Here is a 22,861-nt window from a genome sequence, read left to right on the forward strand (position 1 = left end):
CCTGGCTATTTTATTTCCGAACTTTATAACTTTACCATCACTATATTTAGACATCTTTGAAAAGGCAACCTGAGATTCTCTTCCTGTCAGTGAGGCCCAGATCTAAGCAAAGACAAGGAAGTGGAGCAGACCAGTAAGAAGTCTCTGTAAAGGGTCTTACTTTTTGAGTGCTTTCCCATAGATTAGTCACATGTAGCACACAGATTTAATTTTCCTCTCCTACACTAAAATATTCCCCAATGACTCAAACTCTTCTGGGTGATGGTGGAGGATAAATATATAACAGAGTAAGGGAATATAGAGGAGCACACTGCAGAGGTATCTGTGCTCGTGAATTTTCAGTAACCAGCATCAAATAAAATGGGATTCCACAAGGAGATGGTGGGTATAGAGAGAGTGCATTACCATAAGGAAAACTAAAAATGGACAACTCAAGAAGGACAAATAAAAATTCCACAGTCTCGTATATACCAGCAAATGTAACTCTTGAAAAGAGGAAAAAACTAACCATTGGAAACCCATGACAGCCTATATTCTCTAAGTATTAAGTGAAAAATGAAGCAGTTACTCTTGTCAGCACCATACAGAAAATGAAGTTGTGCTGGGTCTTTTATCACCTCATTCCCTTCTTTTTTTGTCTTGACTGATTTTGGAAACATCGACTCAGATTATTGTTACTACTATTAGCTTTTAAAACATAAACGTCTTTTTTGATAATAATTTCTAGAATATGCATCTAATTCTGTAACAGTTTCGGGGCACCTGGGTGGCTCCAATGGTTAAGAATCTGCCTTTGGCTCAGGTCATGATCTCAGGGTTCTGAGATCAAGCACCATGTCGGGCTCCCTGCTCACTGGGGAGTCTGCTTCTCCCCCTGTCCTCCCCTCTGCTCGTGATCTCTCTCTCTCATTCAAATAAATAAAATCTTAAAAAAAAAAAAAAAGTATTCAGTTCTAGATACTGTGTTCTTTCTTTTGGTTCTGCCAAAATTATAGCTATGGTCCCTTTTGAAACATAAGTCAACCTATTTAAACAGTTCAGGTCACTTCCCAAGCCCATTTTTTCAGTTAACTTTTTAAAATTAAACCTGAAAAAAATTAAAAATTCTATGAACATTTTTGGCCTGAAAGAAAATACTTGAACCCATTAAGATACACCAGAAGTAGGCCTAATTAGTTTGGTTTTTTTTTTTTTTTTTTTTTGAGAGCATCAATTCACTTTTTCAAATTCCAGTATAGATAACATACAGTGTTAAATTGGTTTCAAGTATACAGTGTTTCAACAATTCTGTACATCCCTCAGTGCTCATCAAGATAAGTGTGCTCCTAATCCCCTGCACGTATTTCACCCATCCTCCCACCCATCTCCCCTCTGGTAACCATCTGTTCTCTAGAGTCTGTTTTTGGTTTGTCTCTTTCTTTACCTTTGTGCACTTGTTTCTTAAATTTCACATATGAGTGAGATCATATGGTATTTGTCTTTTTCTGACTGACTTATTTTGCTTAGCATTAGCTCCATCTATGTTGTTGATGCAAATGGCAAGATTTCATTCCTTTTATGGCTGAATAATATTCCATTGTATATATACCACCTCTTCTTTATCCATTCATTTACTAATGGACACTTGGGCTGTTGCCATAATTTGGCTATTGTACATAATGCTGCAATGAACATAGTGGTGCATGCATCCTTTAGAATGAGTGTTTTTATATTCTTTGGGTAAATACTCAAAAGTGTGATTACTGAATCATAGAGCTACCCTATTTTTAAGTTTTTGAGGAAACTCTATACTGTTTTCTACAATGGCTGCACCAATTTTTATTTCCACCAACAATGCATGGGGGGTACCTTTTCCTCCACATTCTCACCAACGCTCATTTCTTACATTTTTTATTTTAGTCATTCTGACAGCTATAAGGTGATATCTCATTGTTGTTTTGATTTGCATTACCTGAAGATGAGTGATGATAAACATCTTTTCATGTGTCTGTTGGCCATCTGTAATTCCTTGGAAAAATGCCTGTTCATGTCTTCTGCCCAGTTTTCAATTGAATTACTTGTTTTTTATGCTGAATTAGGTATTTTTGCAAATGCAACACATTTATAATTTATAAGTAAATTAGTGTTTTGTTTCCAAAAGTGGTATTTCTTAAAGTGTCAACTTGTTATAAAGAATTAAGAAATGAGCCATCAGCATTAGAAAGAACGAGTTTGTTTGCATTCCTGTATCATTTTGAGAATTGTAGCACTTGAAAGAATCTTACACCCCTCTTGGTTCATCCTCCAATTCAGTGCTCTTACAGTCCCACTTCTGCCGTTGACTCTTTAAATTAAAACACATTGTTTTTTAGCATAAAGTACATCTTGCACATATTGCTGAATAAGTATTTGTTAGGGGAAACTAGCTGATGATATGCAGCCATCTCAAAGGTCCCAAGCACCTGTCTTCTTCTTCTGAATACTTTCTATAGAAGTAAATTTACTGAGTCTTAAAGAAATATGCTTCTAGCACTGAATCAATCTATTTTTTTCTTGCCTTCAGATTCAAACTGAAACATCTACTCTCCCTGGATCTTGAGCTCACTAGCATTCAGATTAAAAACATACCAATAGTTCTCATGTGGTACAGTGTGACCCATGAGATGTGTTGACATTCCAAAAGTATTGCTTAAGTTTTCTAAACAGACAGAAATCCAGAGAACGTGTGTGGGAATGGACATCCAAGGGTATGGGATAATGGCAGAAGGAACACAAAGCTAAATCAGGCTGAATTTACTGAGTGAACTCGCTGAGCAGATTCTTCATCTAACGTTCCAGTTTAGGGATATCAGAGAGGTCTCTAACAGTTTGGTCGACTGATTGGCTAAAACACTGATCAAGATTGCCCAGAGTGAGCAAGTTAGAAACCGCAAGTTAGTATGACATTTGCTTACTGATCATGGTGTTCTTAGAACTGAAAGGAAAACCCACCAAATTCTTACTTGATCTGTATAAGCAGGAAAGTTCTAGGTCAAGTAAACAAAAGTCTAACCTCAATCATAAAAACAGGAGTCATGGCTCCTCAATCAATTTCCTGATTTAAATCAGACCCAGAATCCCATGAATGAAACAGAGGTCTTCCCCTTGAGGAAGGATCCCAATACACAGTCAAAATCTATACTGGTAATCACTCTCCCAGTGCTCCTCAAAGGGACCTATAACTGCAGACTGGGCTAAAAGAAATAATCAGACCTTTCTGTGACTATTGCACCCTGGCTCTGAACTGACCTATTTCCAGAAGACCTAAAACATCATGTGGTTTGTGGCCAGAGTATGGTGGGTAGGTGACCATTTGAGTTTCAGCTCAGGTACATCTCACAGTGAATTCAGTGGGTCCCTGAACTTGTTCTCTGGTTCTTTCCCCAGATCCACAATGTATAAGCAAAACAGACATACTCCATAACTTGCAGCATCTCCACATGCTAGCTTATCAGTTGTTTGAAAAAATGATATTTTCTCAAAGTTTTCTTCAAGTCACACATTTTATTCATTCATTCATTCATTCATTCTCTTTTATGTATTTCCTTAAACAAAATTATTTCCAGGGTCTTCATCATGCCTAACATTGCACTATATTTTTTAATGCCTAATACTGAAATTGTATTTACCAAAATCCCATGAGAATTTTTTCACATGAATTGCCAACAAGCAGAGTCATTCACAAATGCACTAAAGCAAACCATTTGAGCCTAAATAATAAAATTTATATTTACTGCTGTTAAATTTCATCTTCTTGTTTCTGGACCTGCACTAAAAGCTATCAAAGATGTTTCTGAATCATAAGTAATTCAATAGGCAAACATTTATTGATAGCCTACTTTGAGTCAAGCCTGGTAATGGAGCTATAAAGATGAATAAGACACTGTCTTTGACCTCCAGTTGCTCTGTCTAGTAAGAGACATAAAAAAGTAAATAATATAAATAAGCAATGTGATAAGTACTATGGGAGTGTTATGTTTAAAAAAAAAATGAGTAAATGGAGTTGCTGGGAGAAAGACAGAAAAGACTATCAATACTGAGCACAGGCTTGAGACGCCACTGCAAGGACTGGCAGACGGGCTGAGAGATGACAGAAAGAAGCAGAAAGAATAGGAGATGAAAAAAGAGAAGTAGAAAGGGGGATCAGTGGAGGAGTGGGGAAGAGGAGGGCATAAAAAGGTAAGACTGAGGTACGGGGAAGAGTCTGAAGGCTCCAGAGCCCTGGATTTCCAAAACATTCAAAAACTTCCAGTGGCCCCTTAAGTAGTACTATAAATTTTAAAAATAATTTAAATAAGTAAGTTTTAGATAAATCGGCAAAAGTGGTAAAATAAAATACAGGTCATTCGTCAACTGATCTTTCAACAACCGAGCTTTTCGTAGATTTACCCAGAGTCTCAGATTTGCAAGTCATGGAAGACTGTATTTTCTAGAAATGGCCGCAGAAGTATCTCTCATCTCCTATGTTCTTCTACAAGGTGACCTTGCCTCCAGTGAGGAGCAGAGTTTATTTTTCCACCATCTTCTGATTGCTTTGACCAATATAACAGGACAGAAAGGGTATTTTGTCACTCTCGGGAATAGCCCTTACCTGCCTTGGTGCGTTTGCTTCCTGCCTTTTGTAAAAATTGCTCTCAGGACACTTCTCAGAGCTCACCTGCCATGCTGGGCGAAGTCCAAGTTACCCGGAGAGGCCACAGGTACGCGCTCTGCTTAAGAGCCCCAGGAGAACACCACCAGTCAGCTGTGTGGTGGGTCATTCTGCATGTTAAGCCTAGTCAATCTTTTAGAAGACTTCAATCCAATCTAAAATCTGACTGGAAATGCATGAGAGGATCCAAGTAAGAACTGCCTAGCTGAGTCCATCGACCTGAACAATAATACAATATTGTTTTGAGCCATTACATATCAGTTTGAACACATCAATAGTTAACTATAAGAGCAGGTTAGGGAGAACACCAGGGTTTACTAGCCAATGGCTAAGGAAACGGAACTACAATGGAATTAACTAAATCACAGAGTGGTTTGGTTAACAAATCTTGACAACAGAAGAGTAGAAACTCTTTTCTCAGAGTTCAGATGTGGCCTGGGTGTTTATTTCTGGACCAACAAAGGTTCCTGCTTAAGACTATATGAGCAGCAATGCCACTATCCAAACAGAATTTAAAAGGGAACAGTGTGTTTCACCAAGAAACTTAAGAAGCAATTTTTAATATGTTGACTTTGTGTTGTTTGTAATATATTCATATAGGATGATCGATAATATTTTGTAAACTAGATTTTAAACTTGGGAAAGAGATATGATCTGTATATACCAGAGTCATCAGCATACAAAATACTATTTATGAAGGAAAAGCCCCAGAAGGTGGTGATAGTACCCAGAAAAATTACGAAGAGAAATTCCAAAAGAAAGCCATGAGAAATACCAACAATTGAAAGGTGAGCACAGAGCATTTTTGACACAACTCTATTAAAGATCCTCATTTTCCACTTATCATTGGGAATGGAGAAAAGAAAAAATACTGTTCTTTTTTATAAAATCTTGTATAAATTTTAAGATTTGTACAAAGGGAGAACAGGTAATCCTGATTAATATGACTGAATTCACACAAATTACATGGTGAAATATTGTACCAATATGACACTGTTTAGGACTTACACTGTATATGTGAGAAGTAATGTATATGTGATTGAGTCTATAATTAGACCCAGCAAATTAGTATAAGATTACAGATCAAAAAAGAAGTTACAGGGGGCACCTGGGTGGCTCATCAGTTGAGCATCTGCCTTTGGCCCAGGGCATGACCCCAGGGTCCTGGGATCGAGTCCTACATTGGGCTCCCTGCATGGAGCCTGCTTCTCCCTCTGTGTCTCTGCCTCTCTCTCTCATGAATAAATAAGACCTTCTTTTTTTTTTTTTTTTTTTAAAGGACCAATTTGTAACTAACTTTTGTATACACAAATAAGCAAAATCAAGTCATGGCAATTTTAATAAATGGTCATGAATACTAAACATTCAAACATTATAAATTTATGTATTAATCAAAGAGTTAGATAAATGTCTATTTCTGAAGAGGAAGAGAAAAATAGAGTGGTAAACATATGCCAAAGTAGTATTCATAAAAGAAATAATGTATTGATCAGAGCTCTCTAAAATTAGGGGAAGTGTTATTATAACCATAAAAGCATTTAACTTGACCTGAACTTTCAATTTCTGTATTTAATTGGTTATTTTCTGATCAGAAAAGTCATAAAAAGTCATTCAAGTCTCTCATAAATCAGGAACTGAAAAAAATCATTAAAACAAAGATAAATATCTCACATAAATAATTAACTCACCTTTCTCTAAATTTCTCAATGATCTTCTTGATATTTGCCAGGTAAAAAAGGAAACCTAGTATCTTGTGAAATAAAAGTTTACATATATTTCTAAACATAAACATAGGTAATGTTTTAAAGGTCTCTTCTTTTATGAAAAAGAAGAAATTAAGATTTTCCCATCCCAGTGCCTCAGTGCAGAAAAACCTAAGTATCATTCTATAATTAATAGTTTTTTTAATGTTTTATATTTGAAAACTAACTTAGAAGAATTCATTATCAAGATTACTTGGAAACAATTAAAATAATATAATTTGGTACTTCTCATTTTTAAAGATCTTTCAAAATTATATCAGTTTGAATAAAAGGAGCAAATTCTGGCTAGATCGTATCAGGTGATCATAAGCAAAACAATAGCAAAATACTCAAACCATTCTGAGAGAAAAAGACTGAAGCAGGAAAAATCTAACTATGAAACCTAAAATAGGAGGAAATAGAAAAGCTAGAGTGAGGTAAATCTAGTTTTGAAAACAGGAAATATTAATGAAGAGGAAATACTACTGGGCTACCATAAAGCAGTTTAGTTATGGTAGTTGCAGTGGGAATTACTAGCACAAAAGGGTGTGTTTGGTGAGGGTTGGGGCTGGAATTAAGATAAGTTGAACTCTCTCTGTTATTTTTGACAAGGTTACTGTTTGAGCATAGCATCAAAAAAAAAAAAAAAAAAGGTTTTGCCATGAAATAAACTGGTTCATAATATTGTGCTGAACTGTGTATAATATATCAGGTCAGACAAGGAGATTGGTGCTGTTGTCCAAAGCACTTTCCCTTTTTCTAGGGTAAGTAGAAACTCCAGTAGATGATTTAAGACTTATGATGAATCGTATTATGGGTCATAATAAAACTTATGATCCTTAAACTAGAGTGCTTCTGAATGAGGGAATGGATTATAGTTTAGAGTTATAATAAAAATGTACATCAATTTGACATTTTAAAAGTCCAAAATAGCTATTTAAAATAAAATAATATGTAAATTATTATCCCTGTTTAGTAACAACCTACATACATAAAGGGAGTATTAAGAGAGAGAAAAATAAGTCTGAGAAGATACACTGAGAATAATCATTATTATCATAGGATGAGGTTAGCGGAATAGAGTCCCATCCCTTTATGTGCTTTACTATACTTCGAACTTTTACAAGCTTGTCTTTTTTTTTTAGAATTTAAAATGCTTTTTAAAAATCTCAGCCCAGAAGTATCTTCTTCAAGAAAACTGAGTTCCCTCTACTATGCTCCTCATTCTGTGCACACTATTGCTTTTGTATTTCCACATAATATATTTAGAATTTAACAAAATGGTCAGACATGTGATCAAAACAAAAATCAACTGCATCTCTAAATGCAAGCAAGAATTGTCAACAAGACAAATAAAAACAAAACATTATTTACAATAAAGCCAATACTGATGAGTAATAGGTCTAACGGAAGATGTTTATAAGCTCTAAGGGGAGAAATATAAAGTAAAAAAAAAATTAAAGGACGTAATACAATCTTCATGGATGGAAATATTCAATATTTAAAGTTGTCAATTCTCGTCAGGTGGATCTCTAGCCACAGTACCATCGCAGTCTGCATCCAAGCAGGGTATATTTTAATTAGAACTGATAAAATTATTTTAGAATTATACAGACATGTAAAAAGCCAGTGACAGAAGAACACAGAGAAGGAATCGTCCTGCTAGAATCTGGGTCTCCTGCTGTAGTAATTAGACACCATGGTGCTACTTTAGGCACAAATCAAACAATGCAGTAAAGGGGCCAGAAGCAGACATATGCATACATGGAACTTTGGTATATAACTAAGATGTTCTGCCAAATTAGGGAAGAAGGTGGTATTTTTTAAATAAATGATACTGAAAAATTATCTAAATATAAAAAGAAGACAAAATTGCATCCTTACCTTATATTATATACAAAGAAAAATTCCAGGTGAACCAATGACTTATATGTAAAAAACAAAGCTTTAGAACTATTAGCAGAAAAGATAAGTAAATATCTCTCTGGTTTTGTGGTACAGAGTTCCTCTCTCTCTCTCTCTTTTTTATTTATTTTATTTTTATTTTTTATTTTTATTTTTTTTTGGAGAAAGAGAGGCAGAGGGAGAAAGAGAATCTTAAACAGGCTCCCAGCCCAGTGTGGAGCCCAGCACAGAACCCAGCACGGGGCTCTATCTCACCACCCTGAGATCATGACCTGAGCCGAAATCAAGTGTCCGACCAACTTAACCAACTTTGCCACCCAGGTGTCCCTAGAAGTATTTCATAAACCTAATAGAAAGGAGTGCAAACTGTAAGAGACATGATATATTGGGGCGCCTGGGTGGCTCAGTCATGAGTGTCTGACTCTTGATTTTAGCTGGAGTCATGACCTCAGGGTGGGGAGATGGAGCCCCCAGTAGGGCTCTGAGCTTACTGTGGAGTCTGGTTAAGGTTCCCTCTCTCCCTCTGCCCCTCCCCCACTCAAGTGCCCTCTGAATAAACAAATAAAACCTATCAAAACAAGAGACATGATATATTAACTATTTAAAATTAAGAATTTGAATTCAAAGACACTTTTTAAAACAAAAAATAATATTAAGGACACAGTAAGAACAAATCATTACAAAAAAGACAACCTAATTAAAAATGAAGAAAAGGCATGAATAGGCATTTTACAGAAAAGGAAAAAGCATATATTGATAAATGTATACCTACACTGTCATTTCCACTAGTGGACAGGGGAATGCAACAAAGGGAACCCATTTTTATCACTTGATTGGCAAAAATTAAGAGGCCTACATTACATGTATTAAAAATAGTATTTCTTATACTTTGCCAGTGGAAGTATAAATTAAAATAGTATTACAGTAGATACAGCCATAAAAGAAACTCACCAATATAGACCAGGGGATACGTTCAAGAATGTTCATAGCAGCACTGAAGAAAAAAGAAAAAAGCAACTTGAAGTGATTTAAAAAACACTGACAGAAGAATTAACAAATTGTAGTCTAGTCATAAGTGGAATATTATATAACAAATATTATGTGTAAATAATATAAAATATATAAATATGTAAAAAAACTAATTGCTTTCATTTGCAAAACATTGAGTAAAAATAACCATAGAAGATATAGTCTAATACTCTTTTTGCTTTATCAATAGACTATTTTGTAGAGCAGTTTTAAATTTTGAGAAAAAGCAAAGAAATAGTGCAGAGTGTCTCACTTATTCCCAAACCTGTGCAGTTTCCCCTATTATTAACATCATGCATTAGTGTGGTATATTTCTTACAACTGATGAAGCAATATTGATATATCGTTATTGACTAAGGTCCAAGACTACATAAGGTTTGCTCTTTGTGTTGTACAATTTTGTGGGTTTTAACAAAATGGATGATGTCAGGTATCCAGCATTACACTACTCTACAGAACAGTTTTTCCACCCCAAAAATGCCCTGTGGTCCACCTATTCATCTCTCTCTCCTTCTCCACTCATTTCTTCCCCTCAAACCTCTAACAACCACTGATCCTTTTTTTTTTTTTTTTTTTTAGAGATTGTATTTATTTATTCGTGAGACCTGGAGAGAGAGGCAGAGACACAGAGGAAGAAGCAGGCTCCATACAGGGAGCCCGATGTGGGACTCGATCCCAGACCCCAGGGTCACAGCCTGAGCCAAAGGCAGATGCTCAACCGCTGAGCCACCCAGGTGCTTTACCAATGTCATATGGTTGGAATAATACAGTACATAGCTTTTACAGACTGGCCTCTTTCACTTTGCAATATGCATTTATTGATTTCTTTCATGTCTTTTCATGGCTTGATAGCTCATTTATTTTTATTGCTAAATAACAGTGCATTGCATGGGTTACCAGTTTGTTTATCCATTCATCTATTGAAGGACATCTTGGTTGCTTTCAGCTTTTGACAATTCTGAATAAAAAAATCCATAAGCATTCATAAACAAATTTGTGCATTGACATAAGTTTCCAACTCATTTGGGTACATACCTAGGAATGCAATCGCTGGATCATATGGTAAGACTAGTTTAGCTTGTAAGAAACTGCCAAACCGTCTTCCAAAGTAGCAGTACAATTTTGCATTTTCAACAGCAATGAATGAGAATTCCTGTTGTTTCGCATTCTTGCCAATTATTTTGCGCCGTCAGCCTTATGGATATGGGTTTTAGCCTTCCCAATGGGTACGTAATATCATCTTATTGTTGTTTTCATGCGCAATTCTCTAATGACAGATGATGCTGAGTATATTTTCATATGCTTCTGTGCTATTATTGTATCTTCTTGAGTGAGGTTCAGATCTTTTGCAAACTATATTTGAATTGAATTACTTGTTTTCTTGCTGTTGAGTTTTAAGAGTTCTTTGTATACTTGGATACAAGTCCTTTATCAGATAAGTCTTTTGCAAATGTTTTTCCCTAATCTGTGATTTGTCTTTTCATTCCATTAACATTGCCCTTTGCAGAGAAATGTTTAATTTTAATGAAGTCTAACTTAATTTTTTTTCTTTCACGGATAGTGCTTTCAGTGTGGTACCTAAAAATTATCACTAAACCCAAAGTCACCTAGATTTCCCTGTTATTTTCTATAAGTTTTATAAATTTTGTGTTTTACATTGAAACCTGTGAGCCTATGGATTTAATTTTTGTGAAAGGTGTAAGGACTGTGTCTAGATTCCCCTTTCTTTCTGTTCCCTTCCTTTCCTTTCTTGCATGTAGGCAGTCATTCCAACACTATTTATTATAAAAATTATCCTTTCTCCATTGAATTATTTTTGCTCCTTTGTCAAAGATCTGTTCATTATATTTGTGTGACTCTATTTCTGGGCTCTCTACTCCGTTCCATCCTTCTATCGGTCTATTCCTTCTTCAGTGCTACATCATCTTCATTATGACTTTACATGAAATCTTTAAATCAGATGTCAGTCTCTCAACTTCATTCTTCTCCTTCAAAATTAGTTATTCTGGTTCTTTTGCTCCTCCATACAACTTTAGTATCAGTTTCCAATATCCACCAAATAACTTGCTGAGATTTTGACTGGCATTTCATTGAATGCATTGATCAAATTGGGAATAATTGATATCTTAACAATATGGAGTCTTTCTGTCCGTGAATATGGAATATTTCTGCATTTATTTAGATCTTCTTTGACTCCTTTCATCAATTTTGAAGCTTTTCTTTTATATATATATTTTGCTAGATTTATATCTAAAAATGTCCATCTTTGGTGCTGCTGTAAGTCATAATGTTTTTAATTTCAAATTCACATTGTTCATGGCTGGTATATAGAAAAGCAACCGACATATATTAGCAACTTTTATACTGTAAAGTTACTATAATCACTTATTAGCTCCGGGAGAGTTGGTTGAGTTTAATCTCCAGAAACCTGTTAATTATTGTTTATGTTTTCCTACCAGTTATTACTGTGGTTTCTACTCCCCATAAATTGATTCTCTGGATTCACCTGTTGATTTACAGGGCAGAAATCTGCCACTTAATTTCAATTTTCTGATGAATCTATAGAGAGTTGTCAATTTCCAGTTTGTTCAGTGTTTTTCCTGTTGTGAGGATAGACGTAATGAATCTCAAGTTAGAGCAAAAACTGGAAGTCTTATCTACTTGCCTTAAAAATAAAAAACCAGTGGTGCCTGGGTGGCTGAGTTGGTTAAGCATCTGACTCTTGATTTTGGCTCAGGTCATGATGTCAGAGTGATGAGATCAAGCCCCAAATCAGGTTCAATGCTCAGTGGGGAAGTCTGCTTCTCTCTCTCTCTCTTCCCCATTCCCTCTACTCCTCCCCTCGCTTGTGCTCTTTCTCTAAAATAAATAAATCTTTAAAAAAATAAAACCAAACAGAACTAAAGTCAATTTACCTACGACACAATGTATGCTAATAAAAAACAAAGTAAATATAAATGCAAATCAGGATAGTAGTTATCCTTTTAGCACCAAGAACTCAAATCCTTGCTTCTGTCAGTGATGTCCCTCCCCAGTTTCTCGAGGCCACTGGCATTCCTTGGTTCATGATTACCTTTGATGTAGGAACCAGTTAGGGGGCAGACAGGGCTAGGCAGGGAAAGATAAGAGAAAGGCCTCAGAGTCAGGCTTCTACCCATCCAAAGAAAAGAAAACAAAGATAAGACAGTAAAAATCAGAAAAACTTAGCTCCCTAGCTCCAAAATTTTAGGGAGTCCCCCCCTTTAATGGCTACTAAGTAATCACAGAAACTCACCAGACTACAAAGAAATAGGTCATTAGGGTGTGGTCATAGTCCCTGCTCAAACCCTGAGGACACAGGAATGTCAAGGCCAGGGCTCCCTGCCGAGGCTCACAGAAACCCAGCTGTAGAGGGATGTTATGGAGGAGACATTAACCAGAGAGAAGAGGACACCTTGTTTGGGCTCATGATATTTGCAAGAACATCTCAGTTGTTATAAGTCCCCCATGTTTGTTCTCAGGATTGACATGACATTTACAAATCCACCCTAATATGGACAAGGAATTGACCAAGTTCCCGGGGTCAGTCCCTATAAAGGACAGACCATAAAAGCTCTCAGCAGCAACCCTGTTGGGACCCCTCTCACTCCTGAGAGCTGTCTCTGTATCTCTGCTTTATAAACCTCTATCGCTTTGCTCACTCTGTTGTCCGGGAGATTCTTTGTGAGACAAGAACCAAGCTCTCCTGTATCATCTTCATCCTCAAGGCCAGTAATGCTGGGTCTATCCCTTCTGGTGTCTCCTCTCTCCTCCCTTCTCTTCAGTTTTTAAGTTTCATGTGATTTGCCTTGGCCCACCTAAATATACCAGAATAGTCTTCCCATTTTAAGGTTCATAATGTTAAGACCATTCGCAAAATCCCTTTCCCATGTTAAATAACATATCCACAGGTCCCAGGGACTGGGACATACACATCTTTAAAGACCATTATATTGCCTAACATATAAACTCATAGTAACAAATTACTAAGTTCACAAGGAAACAAGAAATCATGAATATGAGTTAGCAAAGGCCACAGACTACAAAATAAAGCTCATGATTACTGTATCTAAGATCGAATTTTGAGAAAAATATACATCAAAAATAAATAAAATATTTTTTAAAATATAAAATAAATATACTTAATATGTTAAGGAAATAAAAATAAGACATTGAAGAATAAGACAAAGAAATAAAAAAATTATCAATATATATATTAGGCAGATTAGAAAAATAGCCAGAGATATATATCTAGAATTTTTTAAAATAATAGGTATTAGAAACTCGATGCTTGGATTAACCAGAATAGTCCTATTTGGAGAGAAAACTAATAACCTAGAACACAAATTGGAATAAATTCACCAAGAGAAAAAAGATGAAAAATTTGAAAACAGGTTAGAAGATATGATATGTTCAACACATGCATCACTAGAGGTCCACATGGAAGTAACAGACAGAATGAGAGAAAAGTAATATGTAAAGAGGTAATGATCAAGAGTTGTCCAGAACTGAATTTCAGAACATGTATACCAAGATTCCTTCCAGAAGAAAAGAGGAAACACACCTAATATATTGAAATAAAAATGCAGAAAAGGCTGAAAAAAGGGAGATTATCTGTAAGGAGTGAGAGTTAGCATATAGGTGGACCCTTGATTTACAGCAAGTTCAGGACAAAAGAGAAGTGATTTAAGGGTGAGTTTTTTCAATTAGATATTATCACTAAACAAATAAGCAAATAATTATGACTGTTAGTAAAAGCCACATACTACTGTAGATTCATATGAGAAGAAAGTTGATTTCATAGCAAACACTAAAATTGATTATGATAGTAATTGCAAACATGTATAAAATGCAAAATAATAAAGCTTTTAGAAAATAATATAGGAAAATAAATTTCATGACTTGGAGTATTAAAGGGTTTCTAACAAGATTATAAAAGCATTAACTAAAAAGAAGGGGTCATAAATAGAATACATTAAAATCAAGAACTTATGTTCACCAAAAGACATTATTGAGAGAATTAAAAAGAAAAGCCATATGGTGAAAGATACCGGCAACAAATAAAACTAAAAAGGCTCATATTTAGAAAATGCCTTAAAAATCACACACATTTATAAATTAATAATTAAATGAAAACAAATCCCCCAAAAAAGACCAAAAAAAAAAAAAAAAGGAAAAACATTAAAATATGCTTGACCTTATTGACATTCAGAGAAATCCAATGTAAAACCATAAGGAATTAATATTTTACTACATTGGATTGGTTTGATCGGTTTTAAAAAGTTAAAATTTGACAATACCAAGTACTGGAGAGAATATGGAAAAATGGGACTCTCATCCTCTGCTGATACATATGTAAATTGATACAATCACTTGGGAAAACTATTTGGTATTTCCTCCTAATGTTGGAAATGCACACGTTCTACATCCAACAATTCTCTAGAGGAGCTCTTGCACGTGTACATCAGGATACCATGCAAGGAGCATAGTGCAAGTTTATTCATCATTTATTCACTTTTCTTCAGAGCAAAAAAAACAAAAAGGAGGGGATAAGTCAAATATCAATAATAATTTAATGGACAAATAAATTGTGGTGTCATAATACAATGAAATACTATCCAGCAGGAAAAGCAAATGAAAGTATATCATATTGAGCCAAAAAATCAAGTCACAGAAAATAAAGTATGAATTGTATTTATCATAATATTCAAAAGAGGGAAACCTAAATTAAACCACGATTTGCAGCATATGAAACAACTAGAAAGAATGGGGAAGACAAAGCTTAAAATTCAGGCTGCTGGGGGGCATGGGGGAGGGAAACCCTGTAGGGAAGAGAATAAGTAGTCTTCAGCGTCTTGGTAATGTAGGCAGCATCTATTTCTTAAGCTAAGTTATAGATAAACACTCTTTGGTGTGTACGGTATATTTCACAATAAAATTATATATATATATATATATATATATATATATAAACTTTTTAGTGGCTGCCTTTCTCATCACCCTAAGAATAAAATTCAGAATTCAACTTTCATGGACAAAAGCCAACACGATGAGGCCCCTGCGTCCCCTTTCACCTCATCCTGGGCTCTCCCCATTTCATCACAACTTCAGGGAAACAGACCTTCTTTCTGCTCCTTTAACACTCTAAGTTCACTCTCACTTTTGCATTTTCTCTTCCCTCTGATCTTAGAACTATTTCCTCCTAATCTTTGTAGAACTGGCTGATATTTACTATTCAGATCTCAGCTTAAATACCATCTCACCAAAGAGACTCTCCCTGAAGATCTCATAGCAGGTAAGGGGCAGAGTTACAAATCTATCTACTTTACGTGATAAAACTTCTAACAACAAAATTTATTTTGAAGTATCTTGTCACTTGATGTCCTGATATAATATAAAGATGGGAAAATTGGAGACGACGTTGCTTCAGTGGATAAAGCAGTGTCAAACAGAACTATCAGAGCCCATGATAAAATAGAGAATAAAGACATCAGAAATAACTTGTACTGCTATTTTAAAAGTTGACTACATCTCAACTTGTAGATACTTTGCTTGAGTTCATATGTTTCAGAATGATTACAGCTTGCTAATATAAACATTCTATTTATAGTACTTAATTCAGGGCCTTGCTATTCTTCTTCTGAACTTATGCCCCAATCAAAGTCAACTCCACTATCATTAACACTCCTCCACTTTCCTCACTTTAAATCCATTTTTAAAATTGACTCTAGTCATTTACATTTAACAATGGAATATACTAAGAAGGGGGAATAAAAAAGCTTGATTAATTTTGAGTTCAGATTAATTCATCAGACATAAATAGCTTGCATATTTCCTTTTGGAAATGAAAAACATGAAAAAGAATACCGCTCACTACTTCAAAGGAACACAAGCAATTATCTGCATTTCTATATTCTATCTTTAAACTGCTTATTAACTCATTTGTTACTTAAACCAATTAGTTTTGGTTGCTAAAGGTATTATTCAATATGCAGAAAAGTAGTTGCTTTGTTGTATTAGTCTCTTTTTTTCCTAATTTTTATTGAAACTCAGCTTAGCACATTTTAATATGTTCACTTTATTTCAAACATTTCCCTGCCTTCCTGCTAACATGATATATCTCAAAAGAATTTGGTTTAATTTAAGGTATTATTTCTAATTTCTGGAAATACATGATACGCTTACCAAATCTTATTCAAAAAAAATTAAAGCCAATTGCTTTTAATTGACTGAAGTTTATAAATAATACCTTTTATATTTCTGATAAATGGCTTAAATGTTATTCCAACATAATATAAGAGGTGAGTGGTATGATTTTTCTTACAATCTTTGACTCATCTTTATTATCACCAAGATGATTTTATATATGTCTTAAGTTGGTTCTATATTATCTATTAACTAAAATATTTAACTGTCATTATGTACCAAAAATAATTAAAATAATGTACCAAAGTTCTGATTCAGGTTCTATACAATGAAAAGTACAATCATAGTCATCATATATAATCCAATATCTAAATCTTCATGAAAGAAAAAATGCCCCACAGTCTAAATAGATAACACGCATTATAAAAAAGTATTATAAGAATCTCAGTATTTTCCATTCTTATTAGAATGTATTTCTGAAACTCTCAAGAATTTATTTGAGTAGAATTATCTATTATCCCTTCATGTACTATCTCTTTTTTGTGTCAACCATAAATAAAGGAAGTTCTTCTATTGCTTAGAAAAACTAAGCTATAAATTTTTAGGGTTAGGTAAATCTACAAAATCATATAGTTTAAATAAATGCTAGTTAAACATAAGAATTCAGATCAAAATTATAATTTGCTTTAAAGCAAAGGCCATTAAATACAATAGGATCTGCAGTATGAAAAAAAAAAAAAGATCTGCAGTATGTAATTAATGATTAATATAATCAATTATAACTGCCTCAAACTATAAAAGTTCACATAATTTCTGTGTGCTTAAATTTTCTCTAATAGAAATATAACTTGGAAAATTCCAGAAAACCAGCTCTGCAATCATTACTTAAACTTCTTGATGCTATTTTTAATAGCACTTGGGAATTATTAGTCATCAATCTCACACTTGAAACCTTCCAGGACTAACCATGAAATCTATTAGTTGAAGCAGATATTAAAGGACAGAAGAACTACATCTAGAATTTCTTATCTGAACTGTTTTAATCCCTTCTGGGTGAGAGGAGGACAGCACAGAGGTTGGACATGTGAAGACTTCACACTTGTTGCATTGTATGGGTCCCATAAGGTGACCTAAGTCATCGTCTACCCAGACTGGCAAGAGTTAGGACCTGGATTCGCAGTTTAATCCATTTCTTCAGACAATACTTCTATCATAGGATTATGTGTGAAGAACCCAAATATGCTTCATACAGACTTCAGCTTTTTTAGTATCTTTTCTTTGAAGTATTTCCCCATTAATTTAGCAGGTCCTGAAAGTGGCCAACAATACAAAATACAGAGTTTTGACTTACATATTTCTATTTTTGACCCCAACCAATTTCATGACTGCTCAAAATAATTCTAGTTTAGAAAATGAAACTCAATTCTCTGCTCTTCAAAAAACAAAGAGAAAAATGATACAAGTATATTTCCATGACTAATCCACTTCACATTATTTTGTAAAAAGCAAAATGAAGATTATCATTGCTTAAGAAGACAAAGGGAACATAAAATTTTTGTGGTATCTTGTCTAAAAATAAGAATTTCCTTGAAGTTTTTCACTATACCATAAAATTTTAGAGCTCACTTTTATAGATCTCCAAGACAACAGACTATTTTATTCCACTAATTTTGCTCTTCAAATATAATCATTAACAGGGATGCCTGGGTGGCTCGGTGGTTGAGCATCTGCCTTTGGCTCAGGGCGTGACCCCCGGGGCCCCAGGATGGAGTCCCACATCAGGCTCCCTGTGAGGAGCCTGCTTCTTCCCCTGTGTCTCTACCTCTCTCTGTGTGTCTCTCATGAACAAATAAATAAAATCTTTAAAATATGTATATATAATCACTAACAATTTTATTTAAAAGTTCAAATTTTACTTCAATAAATACTAGTTCCTATCAAGCGATTTATTATTATTGACAGACAAGGTTCACAGCATTTCATGCACCCCTAAATGCAGAAATCATTTCACGATCGCTAAAGCAACATGAGCCTGGTTATAATTATCCGCTTCTTCAAATTTAATTCAAAGATCAGAAGGGCACCCACCACTAGCCATGCAAGTTATTATCAGAAAATAGTCTTTTTAGTTGCTCAGGAACAATAACACAAAGAGCAGAAATAAGATGTTAGTGTTTTTGTTTTTATGTTAGTTAAAATAAGGATGAGAACATAAAACACTCTGCAGAATCCTAAGAGGTCCCCCCAAGATTCCTGCCTCTAGTGTGCACACCCTATGTTATCCCCATCCCTTGAGTGTGAGTAGAACCTGTGAATATGATAGGATGTCACTGATTTTTTTTTGTTCATTTTTTTTTATTTTTTTTTTAGGATGTCATTCATTTGACGAGGCTACATAACACTCCATTTCAGAAGATGGAAGTCAGAATTTTCCTGTTGGCCTTGAGAAAAGAAGTTGCCCTGAGTCTTACAACTGCAATGAATTGAATCCTGTCAATAATTTGAATGACGTTGGAAAATGCCCCTGAGTTCCAGACAGAACCCACTCCAGCCGATGCCTTGATTTCAGCCTTGTGGGAGCTAGAGCAGAGGACCTGTGATACCGTGCTGGATTCCTGACCCACCGAAATTGTAAAATAGTGAGTGTGTGACGTCTTAAGCCACTACACGTGTGGAAATTTGTCACACAGCAATAGAAAACAAACACAAACCATAATATATTTTGTAGGTGACAACTCAGATCAAGTTGTTTACACAAAAGGTGAAAAATAAACTGACATAAACGTATAAAGTACACTGGGCATCTAGCCAACAGAAAGAGAAACCAGACTCTTCGCAATTTTTTTGCTGCACCTACAAAGTACTTCCAAAATGTACATATTTGTACATCAAGATTTGTATCTAGCACCTTCAATTTGAACACACAAAAGTGATACGATAACTATCACCATCTTGGGATTGTGTAATTATTATCCTAAATTTGATCTGTTTTCTTATCTTTACCCATATTTTGTTTATCAACAGAATTTAATGCATAATAAACTGTTATATGAATAGTGTTTACCTGAGATATGTAATATCTACATTTTTTGGATCAAACTCTTTTTTGATCCAGAGAAATACATTTTAAAGAGAAAATTCATGAGGTAGATTTTATAACCCACTTCAGAGGAAATGGTTGGAAAGAAAATTAACTTCCCTGTCATGCACATATAATTTATACTAAACAAAATATTATTTCACCTTAAATTCCTGAGTTAAAAGACAGAGGAAACATTAATGTATTCATGGAGTTACAATTCATAGACTAACATCAGCCTACATAATTTATAAGCTATGAATTATAAAGTACGTATATTTCAATTTTATCTACTACAATTTCCTTCAAAACATTTACCTTTTTCTTATATTCAGTATTTCTTCTGTCTTTTCAATATATAATAAAAAGGTTATATTTTATATTAAAGACAGATAACAGGGCCACACTATAATTTCCTTAAGATGCTGATATACAATAACTACTTGTTCTATTAAAAAGAAAACCAAGTTGACTATTTTAAAGCTACAGCTTCTACACACTTGTTCATCTTTTATCTTAATTGTACCTGTTTAAACAAAATTACATAATTGTAGAAGTAAAATTATTCTCCTTATCCAGGAACCAATCCCAGAATGATCCAGTCTTTATTTTGTTGTTATAAGGGTTTCAAACATACAGAAAAAAAAATGTATAAAACATAATGGAAATATAATACAGCTTTATCTATAATTGGATGCTAGATATTATATCAGCTTCAAATGTCTTTAAAAAAAAATACAACAGCACTGGAGATTTAAGATAGTGGAGTGGGAGCCTCAAAGTGAAGGATTTGTCTCATCCTTCAAAATACAACTAGATAGTTAGCAAATCCTTCTGCACACCTGAGAAATCAGGCGGAGTTCAGAGACCATAAATGCTGCGATTCTACAAGCGGGAAAGGGACGGCTGGTGGGAGACAGGAGGTGCAGAGACTGGACTCCCATGCAACACAGCTGGGGACAGGGCGGCGGAGAGGAGACTGCTTAAGGAGCCTGCCACTCAATACTGTAGGCAGCAGGGTGCAAAACTGGAACTTGGAGAAGTTGAGAAGTCTGCCACAGAGGGCTACCTACAGGCCCGGGGTAGCGGGGTGGGACCCAGGTGTGACAGGCCTGAGGATGCCCAGGGCCACAAGGAGGAGGGCTGGTGCCTGCATCTGCACAGCTCCCGGCTCAGGAGGGGGAAGCCAGTCGAGAACAGCAAGCCTCCTGCTGGTTTCTGCTGCGTTGCCAGGAACCTCAAACAGCTGCAACTACTTTCCTGAGACAGGCCCAGCAAATGGCAGGAGCTAGCAACACCCTCCCTGGGAGGAAAGGTGCGGGTGCGCACCTCGGAAGTTGCTAAAATTTTGAGTTTTCAAACTCAGTTTGAACACCTGAGATAAAAGCACTCGGACAGAGGCCAGGTGAGCAGAGTTCTGATGGAAGAAAGGAGAGTGATTGCTCGTCCGTGAGGGGCCACTGAAGAGTTGGGGGCTGTGAGTTCTCAGCTCTGGGACTACCACGTTCATCCCAGGCGTCAGCACTGACCACCTTCAGGCAGCAAAAGAGCACTGCAGGGTGGAGCCGGAGGGGCTTACCCCAGGCCCTAAGGCCTTGCACTAGGGGGGCACGTTTCCACGAGGGAAGTGCACCTGAGAATCATTGAACAGGCCCCTCCCCCAGCAGGCCAGCTGGACCAACTTGCTCACACTAAGTTTGCTGGTCAAAGAGGGCTGCAAAGCTTCAGCTCCAGGGGAAAACGCTATATAGCATTCCTTGTATTTTTATTCCTCAGTCTTTTATTGTCTCAGTTACTTTATTTTTTCCAGTTCTTTTTAACTTTTATTTTCATATAGATTTCTAAATTTTTGTCTCCTTTCATTGCATTTTATTTATATATTTTCTTCCTAATTTTGGGATCTAGTTTATTTTAAACAGACCAAAAGACACCCAGAATCTAAGGTTTTTTGTTTTTTGTTTTTTCATTCTTGTTATTGTTCTTTTTTTTTTTTTTTTTTTTTTTCTGTCCCTTATTTCTTCTTTTCTTTTCCGGCCAAAATGAGAAGATGGAGAAATCTAACCCAAAAGAAAGAATAGGAGGTAGTACTCATCAAAATGAATATAAGTAAGATGTCCAAACTAAAATTATTTAAGATTTTATCTGAGAGAAAGAGAGTAAGAAAGAGAGCATGAGGAGTGGGAGGAGCAGAAGGTGAGGGAGAAGCAGACTTCCTGCTGAGCAGAGAGCCTGATGTAGGGGTCGATTCCATGACCCTGAGATCATGACCTCAGCTGAAATCAAGAGATGGACACTTAACCATCTGAGCCACACAGGTGCCCCTGAACTAGAATTTAACAGAATGATTATAAAGATACCAGCTGGGCTTGAAAAAAAGCATAGAAAACATGAGAGAATCCTTTACTATCTGATAAGAAAACTAAAATCTAGTCAGGCCAAAATTTAAAATGCTATAACCAAGATGAAGTTTCAAGTGGAGGCCATAAAATGAGGAGGAATGAGACAGAAGAGCAAATCAGTGATATAGAAGAAAAAATTATGGATAATAATGAAGCTGAAAAGAAGAGGGAAAGAAAACTATTAGAACATGAAGGTAGACTTAGGGAGCTCAGTGATTTCATATTACAGGAGTCCCAGGAGAACAAGAGTGGGGGGGGGGGGAGGGGGGAAGGGGGCAGGTGTATTTGAACAAATTATAGCTGAGAACTTCCCTAATCTAAGGAAGGAAACAGGCAAACAAGTCAAAGAGGCACAGAGAACTCTCTTCAAAATCTACAAAAATAGGTTGACACCATGACATATTATACTGAAAATTGCAAATTACAAGGAAAAGAAGAAAATCCTGAAAGTAGCACAAGACAAAATGTCCTTAATTCCAAAAGCAAACACATAAGGTTAGCAGCAGACCTGTCCAGAGAGACCTGGCAGGTCAGGAAGGACTGGCATGATTCAGCATATTCAGGTGCTAAATGGGAAAAATATGCAGCCAAGAGTACTTTACCCAGCAAGGTTATCATCCAGAATAGATGGAGAGATAAAGAGTTTCCAAGACAAAGAAAAACTAAAGGAATTCATGATCACTAAACCAGCCCTGCAAGAAATATTAAAGGGGAACCTATGAGCAGAAAGAGCCCAAAAGTAACAAGACCAGAAAGGAACAAAGACAATCTGCAGGAACAATGAATTTACAGATAATACGTTGGCCCTAAATTAATATCTTTCAATATTACTTTGAATGCAAATGAACTAAATGCTCCAATTAAAAGACACAGT

The 22,861-nt window shown here is 35.5% G+C and overlaps 1 long non-coding RNA gene across 1 annotated transcript in view; it reads right to left on the reverse strand.

The window, feature by feature from the left end:
* Positions 1 to 22,861, reverse strand: part of LOC118350602 (uncharacterized) — a 55,270-nt gene that overhangs the window by 14,418 nt on the left and 17,991 nt on the right. The window contains exon 2 of the long non-coding RNA XR_004804684.2: positions 9,268 to 9,310. This is a non-coding gene — a long non-coding RNA (uncharacterized LOC118350602). The remainder of the gene's footprint in view (positions 1 to 9,267; positions 9,311 to 22,861) is intronic.

Source organism: Canis lupus, chromosome 36 (genome assembly GCF_003254725.2).
Source record: "Canis lupus dingo isolate Sandy chromosome 36, ASM325472v2, whole genome shotgun sequence".
Lineage (NCBI taxonomy): Eukaryota > Metazoa > Chordata > Mammalia > Carnivora > Canidae > Canis > Canis lupus.